Genomic DNA, 16,019 nt, shown 5'->3' on the forward strand with positions numbered 1-16,019 from the left:
TTTTCCCGACCTTGATATAATCCTCGAGTGCTTCGCATATGTGCCACTGCAGATTTCAGGAACTCTGTGTGATGCAGCTGTTGTTGAAATTTTAAATAAATGTTTTAGACTTGTGTAAATGTGTCCAGTTGTTGGCACGGAGCGTAAGTGCGAGTCTCTCTTCAGCTGAGGTCTCTAGTCTATAGCCACGGTCTTGATTTTAGTTTTCCTTTCAATATGTGTTACCAACCAGCGAAAATCATCCACCAACATACATATCGAAGCAGGCCTTATGAAGTTAGTGACTACTGAACTGCCACCACATATCTGACGCTTCCACAAAAATTCAGACCGAAATTTTTCTCTTCCTTCACTGCTTTGTTTCCTGCATCAGCAACAGCGCAGTTGACATACGCGACAATCCTGTCTAGATATCACTGTTTTCATCACAACTATTTCACTGCAGTGTGGTTCTATCAGGTGTCTGTGTATGTAAGTTTAGTGCCAAACAAACAAAATCGCAGACTTCGCTTTTGTTCGCTCTTTCAATACTCGTTTGGCGGAGCTTTCTTTCTTTCGCTCGTTTAGTGTAAACACTTGTTTGTAAGTACAAGCGAATTGTAGTGAACTGTTGTCTGGATTGCTCGTTCGCTTGTGTTTGCTGCGGTGCACAGTCACTACACAGCAGACGGCGACAGGAGAGACAAGACTACACCGACAGAGTAACGGACATAGTTCACATAAGTTACGACATCCAGTTGAAGAGTCAATTGTAGTGTCTGTCGACTTTGAGCAGTGATGCCATATCTAAGGCAAAGACACTACATTGAGGTAATCTTTGAAAGTAACTGATCAAAAAAGTAACTGATAAAAGAAAAACGAATATAGCATACTATAAAATTATGTACAATCACAGGTGATTAATTACTTAGCCAAGATTTATAGAGGAAAGAATTGAAGGTAACAAAAATAAATAACAGAAAAAGAGTAATATCCATGTCTGGAATAAATTAATATCGTAATTAATGTGAGTAAGAAAAGGACATCACGTTGTTCTGGGTCTGGTGAGCTTATAAAAGTATTTTTGAAACAAACTGCCATAATTTGGATTTGTTGCCACATAATTTGCAAATCTCTTCAGTATGTTGCTTCAGAGTTCATTGGTCTATGGTGTGAATTTACTCCCTTCGTCAGAAAAGTTCCAGGACAGGTATTAAAAAAAAAAAAAAAAAAAAAAAATAGAAAATTACACTCACCAAGTAATTATCCTAGCTCTTATCGAAATTAGTCCCCTTGGCTCTATATACACAGTGGCCAACATTTATGGAGGTCTTGGTAGCAAGCAGGAAAATTTTCAACTGTGATTGCTGTAAGGTCATTTCTCACAGCCTGTTGGCTGTCTGCAATATCCTGACGGAGCTTTCCTTTCAGTCACCCTTTCACTCAAACAAGGAAAAAACAAAAAAAAAAAAAAAAAAACTGTGAGGCAAAAGGTCAGGTGAATATGGTGGATGTGGGATGGCAATAACAGAATGTCTGCCCAGCGTTGGGGTATTGCATTGTCATGCAGTGAAAACCAGTACTGCGAATGTCACAATTCAGGGTGGTGATATCAAATGACTTGTCGTAAATGTTTCAAGACTTCAGTGTAAAGAGTTTGGTTCACTGTCTGAACTGTAGGAGCATACTCGTGGTGAATAATCCATATCAAAGAATGCGGTCAACATTTCCTATATTCCCAAAGGTTGTCATTTGACTTGTTTTTTTTAGGCTGGTAATCTAGGTCTCCGCCATTCAGCACTTGGACGCTTAGTGTAGGGCTATACCGGTAACACCAACTTTCTTCCTCAGTAATAACCTTCGACAGAAATGAGGGATTGTCCAATTTTCACAAGTGGTTTTCCAGAGCCTAAAGCAGAACATAATGTTAATTCATTGCTCACAATCAGCATTCATTGTGTGACCATAACTAAAACCTAAACAGCGTGTTGCTAAGCACAGTCCTGTCACTTAGTGTTCATTTCAAGGACACACTCATACCACATCACATAAAAACATTTTTCAGTTTTGCAAACTTGGAAGTAAAAAAAAAAAAGAAAGAAAAACCTGTCCTGAAACTTTTTTGACAGAGGGAGTGTTTTAACATAATTTATATATGTTACAGTGACTGATTATGAAAAAAAAAAAAAAAAAAAACATGATAGTTCCACAGCTACATCGTATTCTGCAGTCAGTGTGAAGTGCATGGCACAAAGTACTTCCTGTTGTAATTGATATGTCTTCCAATTCCATTAGCTTCTATAAATCTGTTTGTACTGTGTTTAAAATGCAAAGTATTTATAGTAAAGTAAAGGGGTATGTTACATCTAGAGAAATTATGCTGTTCGAGCAGTGACATTTCTACAGACTAATAGTATGCTGTAGTATGCTGACTGGGAAAATTGTTTAAAGGAATAAAATACAGGATGTACATAAAGTTTGGGAACACTTTGAATTATTTATTGCACAAGAACTAAATATTGTAGAGATGTCATACATATGGCACTTTGAAGAGGAAATCTGAAAGTGTGTTTCTCCCCCCCCCCCCCCCCCCCCCAAAAAAAAAAAAAAAAAAAAAAAAAAACATTAGATGTGTTAACTATGAGTGAGCTGGCAGATGTCAATACGGTAATCAAATTGCTGCCATACCCGTCTGAGCATTGCACTGTAGACTGTGGCAGTCGCTTCCCATATTCTCTCCCGGAGCTCTCCTACATCACGTGGTAGAGGCGGTACATGCACCAGATCTTTAATGTGTCCCCACAGAAAGAAGTCACACAGAGTGACATCTGGGGATCTGGGAGGCCATTTCGAACTCCAACACACAGAAAGCTCGCTCCACACCTGAACTCGCCATGTTTGTGAATAGCGCTGACTATCGGCAAATTACCGAACTACACTGTGGTGGTATAAGTGAAGAAAAAGAAAAAAAAAACTTTCAGGGTTTCTCTTCAAAATGACATACGTATGATATCTGACAGTGTTTGGTTTTTGTGCAATAAATAATTGAAAGCGTTCCCAGACTTTATGTATCTCCTGTATTTATTTTGGTGGATTAGCTTCCACCTAACACAAAACATGACACTGCAAATTGCCACCAGTTAAACAAAAAATTAAATGAATGCAATTCCTCCACACCTGACCTGACTACCTACATTCAAGGTTTAAATGTTACTGTCAGCTACTGACAAGTAACAGTATTGGCTATAAAGATGCACAAGTGGTGATATAACATAACAACAACTACTTTGTTACAGGTGTAGGGAAGCATTTTCTGCAAAACACAGAAATCCACTCAAGTAAACATTAAGCTACCAATACAAGATAAACAGTGAATATCTGGTACAACTGAGTCAGTAGTAGCATTGTTAAAAATGGCAGCATTCCTGCTGATTCACTATATTTCATTTAGCAGGCATAATCACAGAGCATATTAAAGGTTTAGTGACATTTCATCCCAATGTATTATGTTCCTATAATTTCCTTGTTCCTTATTAAGCACTACATTCAGCATTGAGCAGTAGCTCTAGGAAGCTTTGGTCCTGATGTACCATATTGAACCTTCAGTATATGGAGACTTTTTCCTGCCATCTTTTGACTGTTTTCAGATTGCAACTGCTGCTTCCATCTTCTTTGCACATTTCAGTGATGTGAAAATACAGCCAGTGTGATGACCATTAAATGCAATTTAGTGGACACCTTTTGTGTAACAAATTAACAGCTATATTAACCAATAACAATAATGAAAACATGAGGAAGGAAGAATGGAGTAGGAGTCTATTGTTGAAGTGGTCTACAGATTTACAGCACAGGTTATAAGTTATTATTTCAAAAAGTTTATTATTCTTTTCCCACATCACTAACACATTCTGTATACCACAGTTGTCACTATAATACTGCTAAATGCTCTCACTTATACACTAATATAATTTTTTTTCACTGAACACACATTCTCTTCATCACTTCTTGTTGCTGGAAGACATTTGGAAAGAGTACAAGCTTTTTGTGCAAATTAGACATTTAACACGTAATCTATTGCAATGAACTGCAAAATTAACAATGACAGACAAAAGGCACTTACCAACAGCTCAATGGAGATGTGCATTTTCTACATATGATATTGTGTGTGTGTGTGTGTGCGTGTGTGTGTGTGTGTGTGTGTGTGTGTGTGTTTGGCAATTGCCAAACATGCATTGCAATAACAATAATGGAAACCCATGTTCAGAAGAATTCATCCACACACACACACACACACACACACACACACACACACACACACACACACACACACACACACAAACTGATTAAAAAGTTCTGACCAGGAAACTTAGCTTCTCAGTTATTTCGGAAGTGGAAACACATTTATCTTCCTCAAACAATAATATTGCTAGCACATACATACACACACACACACAAGGTGTTAGGAACCTAAGGATGCACCAGCATGTCAAAGTATTTTCCATTACCAGTTGCCATGTGCCACTACATTATGTGCGGATAACTTAACAACAAGACATAGCCAATAATCACCAAACTACATTAGGAATGATTTAAATTAAGTTTTTCCTAAAGTGACTCTTACTCCTTTCTGTTTGATAACATACCTATAGAGCTCATCAGTGTTCTTTCTCCAACCAATGGCTATTCAAAAACCTCAACATAAAACTTGATGAGAGTTTTTATTATTATTTATTTTTCATTTATTTATCTGTACATTTTGGTTGCCACACTATCACAATAAATAGCAGCCTGCAAGGAATACCATGTGGAATAATCTGATAAGGGAAAGCTTTCAAAAAAGAAGGGGCTTCACCACAAGTGTTTACCTTTGGGAATGATTTACTATGAGTTTTGAGTGTGATGTGTCTTTTACAGATATGAAAGATGAACAGCTAGTGGAGAAGTAGGAGAGCAAAGGACAGACATGTTAGATATATGGAGCCATCTTTAGATGGCAGACATACCACTGACTGTCAAGAGCAGCCAGGGTATTCCACCAACAGGATACACCCTTCAAACACCATTACGACATGCCACTACTCCTGCATTGGTCCTATAATTGGTGGAGGTATGTTATGAACCATATTAGAATGTCCTGAAGCCTGTTAGGATCTAAGATCAGTACCAAGAATGTTGTATACTGATCAAGGAACGTCTACACCATCAACCCAATACAGAAATGAAACATATGGCACAGGACATGAGATAATCCAAGAGAACCAACATTTGGTTCAAAGGTTACAGTAGAAGGCTGCCCTCAGTTCTTATGACATGGATCACCCAGTGTCAGAGGAATATGAGAAGATTAATTGGATACAATAGAAAATTTTCCCCAAATATGCAATGGAGCATAGTACAGCTTTCATATATTAATTCCCCACAATTTATGTTACCCAATTTTTTTTTTCTTATTTTAACACTTATCCAAAAGATTCAACGTGTAATGGCAAGTTCTTGGCCTCACACAACTTCCCTTAATCTGCACAGGTCCTCTTTATGAAATTATATGCTTGTGATTGTTTTACTATTGCAACAAACATTTTCAACAAAGAGTCCAGCATTACACAATACCTCCAATTCCTGGCCACATAAGTGTAATCAGTGAGCTTCCAACAAATTGGCCTACAGTAATAATTAGGACTTGGGAGTGCAAAGTAGTGGATCTTTCTCGTGAGTTGTAGCCACTTGTGTCCTCACCTTTCAACGGAACTCACATAAACACAAGTACGGCAACACAAGACTGCCCGGTTTGGTAACAGCACTACATAACAGCTAACAGTTCCAGGCAAAGATCCAGCTAACTGCATTTCTGTTGAGCCAATGCTCTGTTTTAGACTGAGTGTAGTATAATAGGTTGGTAGACGGAGTTGGAGTGAAACCTGCAGTTTTAAAGAGAATTCTGTTCAAATATTGGGAGGATCCTCAGCAAGCAAACTGGGATTTAGTGGGAGACACATGGAAGCTGGGAATTAGTGGGAGACATATGGAAGCCAACATATGGGTCAGGGAACAGAGGGAAATGGGAAACAGGAAACTTGTTTATGACAACAAAATGATATGGAGGTGGGTGAGACATGTAGCTACACAAACAAGAGGATGAGATTAGAAAATGACAAGCAGCAGCAGTAGGAATGGATGTGGGTGAAAATTTGTAAGGTGTGGCAAAGTGAAGAGGCAGCTTTTATTTAGTAGTGGGTGTCAATTGGGTGGTGGTGAAGACTGAAAGTGAGGACTGATGGCCAGGGGCAACAGCAGAGTGTAATGACAGTCTTAAATAACTGCTAAAAGTGGGTAAGTTGCCAGTATTTGTGACAATATTTATGAAACTTAATATTCCATTTTTTATTTTTTTTTTTTCCTTGAGAATTAATTAATTCGAAACAAACTCAAGCACAGTACACTCAAGTAGGGACTCATCTCATTTTCTGCCATTAAAAGAAGGGTTTTCATGTTTAAATGTGTCCCTAAGATCCTTGAAGATGACCCACCTTAAGTACATCTGAGAAAACCAGTATCACAGTAGCCAGGGCTGAAACACAAAATTTTCATCACCCAGTTACATCTCTAATCCACAGTTAGAGTGGTTAAAAAAAAATCCTGTCTCCAAAAAGTTTATGGCAGAAAGAGGTTCTGGCATCTGACACAGGTTATTTTTGTGAGAAATCTAGCATGAGTTCAAAGTCACTCATTGTTTCACTACCTGATCATCATAGCTTACCTTCAACCCAACAGAGGCCATTTTTCCCCCAAATCAGGATTTCTCATTAATTTCCTTTGTGAAGAATCTAGTTGTCATAGTACCAAATGACTAGGATACAGTCATTACTTCCTCTATACAATATCCGGTACCCTTCAGTATCTGTAATATAGAGTAGTCCTCCATGTGGGAGGAAGCTGTAGATCAGCCTTTCACCTGCCCAGTGAAAAAACGTGACAACCACAAAATATTGAGCATGTATGCAGCTGTGCCAGAACTGCTAGGCATATCTTCGAGATCTATTGCACTCTGGAACAAAATGAAATCTCTTCAACTGTTTACCAGAAAGAGATCGAAATTATTAAGTCAGAAGCCCACCTCAAATTCATCTCTCCTTTCTCAACCCAAAACTTCAACACAGTGATAGCTTTGGTACAGTAATTTTTTAGAACAATTTTCTTGAACGGTAGTTTTCCTTACTACTTTAAAATGTACATAAACAGTGTCGACCACAAGAACCGTTATTTTTGTGGTTGCTAGTTTCCTTCTGCTACTATCTGATGGTAGGTGGTATGTACTCCACAAAGCTTCGCAGTTGACATTAATGCAGTTTGTAATGCCTGCTCTGTTCTCTGCCAACACCTGTCAGCATTATATGTGGTCTGAAGGTGGTCAGTGACTGACAGCAACTGGTAACCACAAAAATAAAGTTTTTTGCAGCCGAGACTATGTTTATTTTTAAGCTCTGGAACAAGCAGAAAATCGACCAAAGTTGGAAGTGAGCGAGTCTCACAACACTAGTTGGGAGGCGACATAAATGGCAGAGTTTTCTGCATTTCTAATGTAATTTTTGTTTTTCTAGGAATTTGATATGTTCCAAGCATTATTTTCTGATAAGAGGCACTCACCACGGAGGACTGTATTTTATTAGAATATTTATTTTTGTTAGGACACAAATTACATTACTTGAGATGCCAAAGGCACATTGCTAGTAGGATTAGGAAGTAACATACAAAATGTAATGGAGACGAGACAGCAGACAGTAAGATTGAGAAGATTTTTATTTGCTGGCAAATGTTTGGGGTTGCACTTTCGTGGTCCACAAATGTTTTTGGCCCTGACATGTCATATAGAGCAGAGTCAGATATCTCCACAGCTGCTTCTGATTCTGCCATGTCTTGCTGAGAGTTAGGTCTGGCATGTGACACGAATATTGTGAAAGGGGGTAAGGTACATGTTTTAATGTGATTGACAGACATAATCACCATCAATGATGAAACTTAACTTTTGATTCTTTGGAGCTACTGTTCATCAAAAAATTAATAGTGGACAAAGAACAGCAGAATTAGTACAGATCATTGACCAAAGTGTCCCTGCACAACACTGGTATTTAAAATTGTGACAGTGCATCTATGCCATTGTTTAAAACATGCATCAAAGACAGTTGGGAATAGTTAAGTATTTTGCTTCTTGACCCACTGTTTTAAAGCTGATTTTATGTCATCCATGAACCAAGCGTGTGGTGATGCTGCACTCAACATCAGCTGTGTGTGGTATTGCGTGAAAGAGTCAGGTTACAGAGAAACAGATAGTGCTGCACCAGCCAACAACATATGTCACAGATGTCAATTGAGGATGTGTTGATGAAGTGATTCACAGTGACAGACATGGTGACAAAAATAGGTTAAGAAGCAAAAGTGTGATTTCTTTTTATTTATTTATTTATTTTTCAAATTGGCTTTTATGCTTGGTTTTAATGATGGTGCAAATGTGTATAAATGCATGGCAACTATGTTGAATAGTTGTGTTGTCTAGAGGGCTATGATCTGTAACAATTCCAGTGCTGTATGTTCATTATTAAATATTTTTATCAATCCACATACCACTAAGTCTCATGGCTTCTTTTCCATTAAAATCATCCACGTATTTAGGTACTTCGATGGCTTCTCTATATAGCTGTGGACAAAATTTCATCACTGTATATGAAATATTTGTATTTATATTTCGTTCCAATGCCTAACTCTTCATTTGGCAAAACAAAGTGGCACCAGGAGCATCTCTGAAGATGTCAAAACACAGCTATGGACAAAATGCAAGACCTAAAATGTTAACCACACAAGTTGGAAGATTCGTTAGCAACTATGACAACTGACATTAACTGTGTGCTGAGCAGGTTCTGCCACTCTCTTGAAAAAGTTTATTTTTGACTGGGGATAGTTTTTTAACCCACACCTATTTAAATGGTGGTGCAATTAGTGTACCCCCTGCAAATCCTGTAGCCACTCAGTGGGAACTGAAGACAGTGTTAACCAGTGGACAGATTACCAGAGACTTAGAGACAGGATGCAACTGAAAGACAGAGGGGCTATATATTGAAAGATGTCCGGGCAAGGGATGACGGCATGTGGGATGTGATGGCGATGATGCCAAATTGTGGAGGATGATGTACTACTTCACATTTAAAAATAAATCAGCCTGACTTTTAATTGGATGCTGTTGCTACCTATGACACATTTCCAAAATATGAAGTGATGACAGTTCTCGATGGATTATAACCAGTGGAATACAGAAAGAAAACCACATAGGATACAGAAGAGGTTCTAGGCAGTGGATGCGCATACAGGTAAAGAAGTAAACATTGTGGCTAATTTTTGCAGCTCTGTACTTAAGTCTGCAATGCAATGTTGTCACTGTTTTCCATCACAGCCAGAATTCTTTGAACACAACTTGCGTCCAAAACTTACTGTGTTTTGTGGTAGAAAATGAACACAGTCTGAGGAATTTGAGTGGTTGGTAACAGTGTACCTCACACATTTTCACTCAGTGTTGGCCTGTGGCACAATCTTCACTCATTCATTAATTCACACACTGTGTATGGTAAATCCCAGCAATGCAGGCTGATATGAGTCATGGATCGCAAGGCAGAAGCAGCCACTCTAGGGAACATCCACACCCACTACCAATTCAGGCTCTGTTGCAGAGTAGCAGAGGCCAAAAAAGTACTTAGTCTATAGTGAGAATATTGAGTAAAGTGGAAAAACCATCATCAACAGATAAACATATGTTCACTCTTTTGTCTTATCTGAGGTAAATAATAATGAATTTAGGACAAACAGCTAAAATACTAGAAGTAAAAATGCTTTTCATGTAGACTACGATTCCTGACTGGGATTTGGGACTGAGTTTTATGTTCTGGTGAAAATGTTTTTGGAAGGTTGCCAACAGACATCAGGTAGAGAACTGGAAATCTCCAAATATTCAAAACTAAGGTGCAGTGGTACCATCACACTTAAAGGTTATCAGAACAATGGAGTTTTAAATGCCCTAACACTGATAATTAGTTGGGTTTAACTACGGTCTAACACATACAGTCATGACATTCCGACTCATTTTTGTTATACATTGCAACAGCAGTGTTCCAAGGCAACAGAAAGCTACATTTACAAATATGGCATCAGACTAGTGCAAACAGTATCATTTATGTTGATTTCTAACAGTTTTTACAATAGGGAACTTCATGTACTGCTGTAAAAATAAGCACTAACTAAGAAAGAAAAAGAAGGAAGAGTGAGCGAGACCACATTTGTCTTTCTTTAGTTTTCTAAGGGCCTTGGGAGGTACAAAACAGTCCGTTACAGAATAGTTCATTTATAGTTCCCTTATTTATATTTGCTAAAGCATGTTTTTTTTTCTTTAACCCTTAACCCAAAACAATAGTCTCTCAGTCCCATCATTCATTTTAGACATTCATTCTAAAACATGTGGCGTGTGAAGCAACATTCAACAATGAGCTTGACTTTGTCAGCCTAGCAATAAGACATATTATTTAAAAGTTAGTGCAAAATTGAGTGCCTGTGTGACCACGTTTCACATTATGTGTAATAATTAGGTAGGTCCAATACACTGCATGTTTCTAGGTACTACATATTTTGCTTTTTGTTGCTATCTTGGATATTCTTATTTTATAGCATTTTATTGTATGTGTGAATTTGCTATTTTTGGCTTCAGCATGCAGCAACTTTCTAAGAAGAATAAGATTTATGCAGTTGAACCAAAGAAAACGAAGAGGAAAATGGGAAAAACAATAACATTTTTGGTGATTCTAATGCCGATTCTGACTTTAGTAGCTGATGGTCGCCATGAAACAGGAGTGATACTGGGGAAGACAATCAATGCTGTGAATTGTACCACAGCTAATTACTTACAGCAAACACAGTAATTTTATGGCAAAGATAATTTCAAGTAGAAACATTCGGTCTGTTACAGTAAGAAAAACAGCTCAGCATAATATTTTCGAAAGAGGAATGGTTCTACTAAAAGCAAAAATCGAATTTTGGTGCAAATGCCTATTAAATCTCAAACACAGGAGAATTTATTTGATGACACCTTAGAGGCATACCAAATGATAGAATGGAAAAGAAGAAGATGTGTATAAAGTACCCAGCATAAAAAAAAAGAACTGGTGGTCTCATAAGTGCATCAATCGTGCTCAGCCCACATTAATGGAATGCAATTGGAACATGTGCAGTGAGTATGAAAAAGTTCTCTGAATTGCTTTTGTTTTCATTTTCTGCAATCTTTCATTTATACTCATGAACATTGTGATTGATGTCACAATATTAAATCATTTCAAGATTCTTACTAAATGACTACACATATGTTTTGTATTAATTTTGAATACTGTAAGTTCTCAATAGTATTGTCTCTACTCGTAATATGAAACAGTTGACTATTCACTTAGTTTTTGTCAGCTAATGTGGGGATATGTGATAACAATATTTCAAGCTTTAGGAGACATGTTTCTTGTTACATACTTGAGAGATGTTTTGGGTTAGTCTCAAGAACAAAAAGTACTAGTAAACAGCAGAAGAACTGACTTTTTGCAGAAAGACACCCATTTTGAGTATCTACTCAACAATGTTAACTTTTTCATTACAGTTCTAATCAAATCAGGGAATATGTACTGTAGGAAAGCTGTTTGGAATGCAATACCTGCATTATTTAATGTACTACATATGCCTCCACAGATGCAGCTGAAGGTGAAACCACACAGACATTACAATAAAATGCCAAAAGCAATAACCCTGCAGGCTTTCTCGCTGCAATGTGCACTAGTGTTGTTCCAGCTTGCAGACGGTAACAGTTCCTACAGCAATGAATATCATGACCGTATATGTTAAACTGTGCTTTAACTTTAATGTTCTGTAGGCAGCTGACACTGTTCTGTGCAAATTTACACAAAACTATTAGATAAAAACAGCAGCTAGTAGTATGATAAGAACAGTAATTTCATTTTAAAAAATAATAATGTTGCTAATGTCCAACTACATTCTGCCAAAAATAATTCTAGAAACTAAATACAAAACAATTAAGTGTTTCTCGAGTCAAATATTTGGATAAATTGTTCTAGGAACTAGTTTTGAAAACAGTATGGATGTAGCCCACTGACAAAGTATTTAAAATGGGCAAAGAGCACTGAGGAAATATAGAAGAGAAGAAAGTAATCACAAATTATTTTGTTAAAAAAAAGGATGGATGAAGGAGCAAACAAGGAGATTCTAAATTAGATCAGTACTTCTTCACATGTAAAAATATGCACTAAACTTCTGTGGGATGTTAAAAGAATGGAGTCAACCAGATTAACCAGGTAAGTTGTGGAGCTTTACAAAACCAGCAGTAAAGCTCGAATACAGACAATGGAACTTGTCATCACAGTAAAGATGTCTTAGAAAAAGCAGGGATAACACAACAGCCAATGTTCGACAAATTTCATGTCTCTACCCACACCTTTCAATGAATACTTTAACCCACTCCATACCCCTAATGTGGAGCCAGAACTAAATGTGTGAATGAATGGATGAAAAACATGTTTACCACTAAATTCTTTTTACACGGTACAAGTTGAACTCGCATTATAAATACCATATTTGTTGATTTCTTTGCCATTTATGCAATATGTGTTTGCACCACTTCTGTCACTGCTGAACTTATACAGATAGGAATGCAATGTGTTGTATTGAGTTCTATTTAAACTGGCGTGTTATCCAAAAGAGTGAAGTACAGATGCAGCTTGATTTTGAATTACTGAATTTAATACAGGTGCCAAAAATCAGCTGACAGTGGGTGAGTTAATGATGAAACAACGAAACATTCATATTAAAAAAAAAAAAAAAAAATAAGCTGAAATGGCAAAATGGTTTTAACCTTCAAAAAATTTTCTTTGGCAAGGAACCCATACACACAAGACAAGACAGATTCTTCTAAAGTGCAATGTGCTCTAGAAAAATAATTACAGTGCAGCAAATATGATGGAAAATGTACATGTGCAAATTTTGTGATTGGTCTGTATCTGTGACCTTTTATAGGCAACTAGTTTTATTTTGGAGGTATCTTTTCTATGCCATTCAATAATATTATTCAGCCATCTTTACACCATCCAATGCCTCCTCCCTTCTGTAGTATTGTTCTTCATCACACGATTACTGATTTCCTGGTCAGAACTTTTTCCAATATTGTAATAATTATTGTCATACTTTTGCTCACAGTTTACCAGGTGAGCAACTGCCCATATTTAATAAGTCCACTGAAATGTTACATTTGTGAAAGTTTCTACACTGCACAGTATTGCATCACCAGTTAACTTCAGCAAAATTTTTCTGCCTCATATAATCTCTCCCACTCTCTTTGGCTGCTTCTGTTGAGACTTCATGCACCTATAAAACTGATTTTGCAGCACTTCATTATTTGCAGCAATTCAGCTGAACAGAAGAGAACTGAGAATAAAAAGCACAGCTATTACAAACTGAGGAATACTGAGTGTTTATAATTTTTTCCTTTTTTACAAAACTAGAAAATAAATAGACTGAGTTGTTGCAGCCTCTGTAGAGAAGGCTGGAATGTCTCAGGCTGGGAACCCACAGATCAGCACCTGCAACACAATAACAGGGAAAACAAACAGTCACACACACTGGATTTCAAACATTCAGTTTACGTGGTTGTGGGAAACATACATGCTGTGTACAGGGAAATTAAAGAAACCTCTGGAAAAGCTCAGAGGGCAAACTCATATTTAGCAAAGAAAGGAAGGCTGAAATGTGGAAGAAATATACAGAGGCAGTAGATGAATGTGATAGGGGAGATATGACATTGTGAGAAGAGTCTGACAGAGCATAGAAAGACGTAAGTGAAAACAAGGCCCCTGGAAATTGATGAAATTCCCTCAGAATTACTGAGCTCCTTGGAAGAGTCAGCCATGACAAAACTATGCCAACTGGTGTAGAAGACTTATGATACAGGTGAAATACCAGCAAACTTCACAAAAAAATTTATAACTGCTATTTCAAAAATGGAAAGTGACAGGTGTGAAGGCAAGTCAGAGTTGTGATAATACTGAATCATGTTTTTAGTAATTTGTCATTGCAGACTACCGACTTGAACTATTTACAGAAGAATAGAATGACTTGTACAAGCCAAATTGGAGGAGAATATCCTCCTCGAAGATGCTAAGATAGCAGCAATAAAATTCAGGGGGCAGAAGTTTACAGTCTGTAAAGAAACCAGATTACAGTTATAGGAATAAAAAGGTGTGAGAGGAATGAGTCAGGGTTGCAGCAAACCAGACTGCAGTTATAAGAACTGAAGGACACAAAAGGAATGAGACCAGGTTGTAGCCTGTCTCCCAAGTTACTCAGTCTGTACATTGGGCAGCAGAAAAGGAAACCAGACAGTTTGGACAGGGCATTAAAATTTAGGGAGCAGACAAAAAACTGAAGTTTGTTGATAACATCATAATTGTATTGGAGACAGCAAAGGACTAGGAGAATCAGTTGAATGGAATGGATAATGCCTTCAGAAGAGGTTACAAGGGGAACACCAACAAAAGTAAAACAAGGCTAGTGGAATGTAGCCTAATTAAATAAAGGAGGGGTCAAGGATATTTTATTAGGAAATGAGACACTGAAAGCCACAGGTGAGTTTTGCTATTTGGGCAGCAAGATAACCAAAGCAGAGACGATGTAAAATGTAAATAGGATGATAAGTTTTCCCAAAAAAGAGAAATTTATTAACATCAAATACAAATTTAAGTGTCAGTCTGTTCTGAAAGTATCTCTCTTAAGTTCCGCCCTGTATAGAAGTTTAGTGTTAATGGTATGGACTTCTGGGAAGAGATGTGGTGATATGGGAGAATTCTGAAGATTAGATGGATAGACTGGAAAACCAAATTATGGAAAAAAAGGAAATTTACGGCACAACTTGACAGAAAGAGTAGTTTGATTGAGGCAGCAATGAATTGTTGGAGAGGAATATCTTCAGGGGAGGGGAGGTAAGGAGAAATGGTAGAGCTTTGCTGCAGAAATAAGGCTGATATGAACCTAATCTCAGCCTCTTTTAACTTGAGAAGGCATGTTGCATATTTTATACTATTTTCATTATGTTCAGTCATATATAACTGAAATTCATATCTACATCTACATCCATATTCTTCAATCCACTGTGAGGCGCATGGCAGAGAATACATAACATTTTACCAGTTATTAGGCTTTCTTCCTGTTCCATTCATGTATGGATTCCAGGGAGAATGATTGAATGCCTCTGTGCATGCAGTAATTATTCTAATCTTATCGTCACAGTCCCTGTGTGAGCTATACATTTGGGATTGTAGTATATCCTTAGAGTAATCATTTAAAGTTGGTTCTTGAAACTCTGTCAGTAGGCATTCTGGGGATACTTTACATCTATCTTTGTGAGTCTTCCAGTTTAGGCCCTTTGGTATCTCTCTGACAATCTTCCATGGATCAAACAAACCTGTGATTATTCGAGCTGGCCTGCTCTGTATACAGGGTGACAACTATTGAAAAATATGAAAAAAAGTTAAATTAATTACAAACTATGGCATTCATACACTTTATTCATAATGTAAATGTCACTACAGATATTTGGATTTAGGTTATGACACATTTGATATGTCTGCCAACATTGGCGATGATGTGATGCAGATGAATAGCGAAATTGTACACGACTTTTCGAAATGTCTGAACATTGATGCTGTCGATGACCTCCGAAATGGCGTTTTCCAGCTCGGCAATGGTTTTGGGGTTATTGTGTACACCTTTTCTTTAATATATCCCTACAAAAAGCAGTCACATGTTTTCAGATCCAGAGAATCTGCATGAAGGGAATGAGGCCTGTGTCAGTGGCCTCTGGGTACTCCAGAGCCAGAATGGGGTCTCCAGAGTGCTCACACAGGGCATCAAACACACTCCTGCTTCCGTGGGGTTAAGTTCTGTCTTGCATGACCCACCTT

General features: G+C 37.5%; 1 protein-coding gene across 2 annotated transcripts in view; it reads right to left on the bottom strand.

Moving 5' to 3' along the window:
- Positions 1-3,838: 3,838 nt before the first annotated feature.
- The window catches only part of LOC126295354 (putative sodium-dependent multivitamin transporter), a 308,018-nt gene continuing 295,837 nt past the window's right edge, over positions 3,839-16,019 (bottom strand). For both annotated transcript variants that reach the window (XM_049987826.1, XM_049987825.1), the window contains exon 13: positions 3,839-13,643. The gene's annotated coding sequence lies outside the window, so the exon portion shown is untranslated. The remainder of the gene's footprint in view (positions 13,644-16,019) is intronic.

The sequence above is a fragment of the Schistocerca gregaria genome, chromosome 11 (assembly GCF_023897955.1).
Source record: "Schistocerca gregaria isolate iqSchGreg1 chromosome 11, iqSchGreg1.2, whole genome shotgun sequence".
Classification (NCBI taxonomy): domain Eukaryota; kingdom Metazoa; phylum Arthropoda; class Insecta; order Orthoptera; family Acrididae; genus Schistocerca; species Schistocerca gregaria.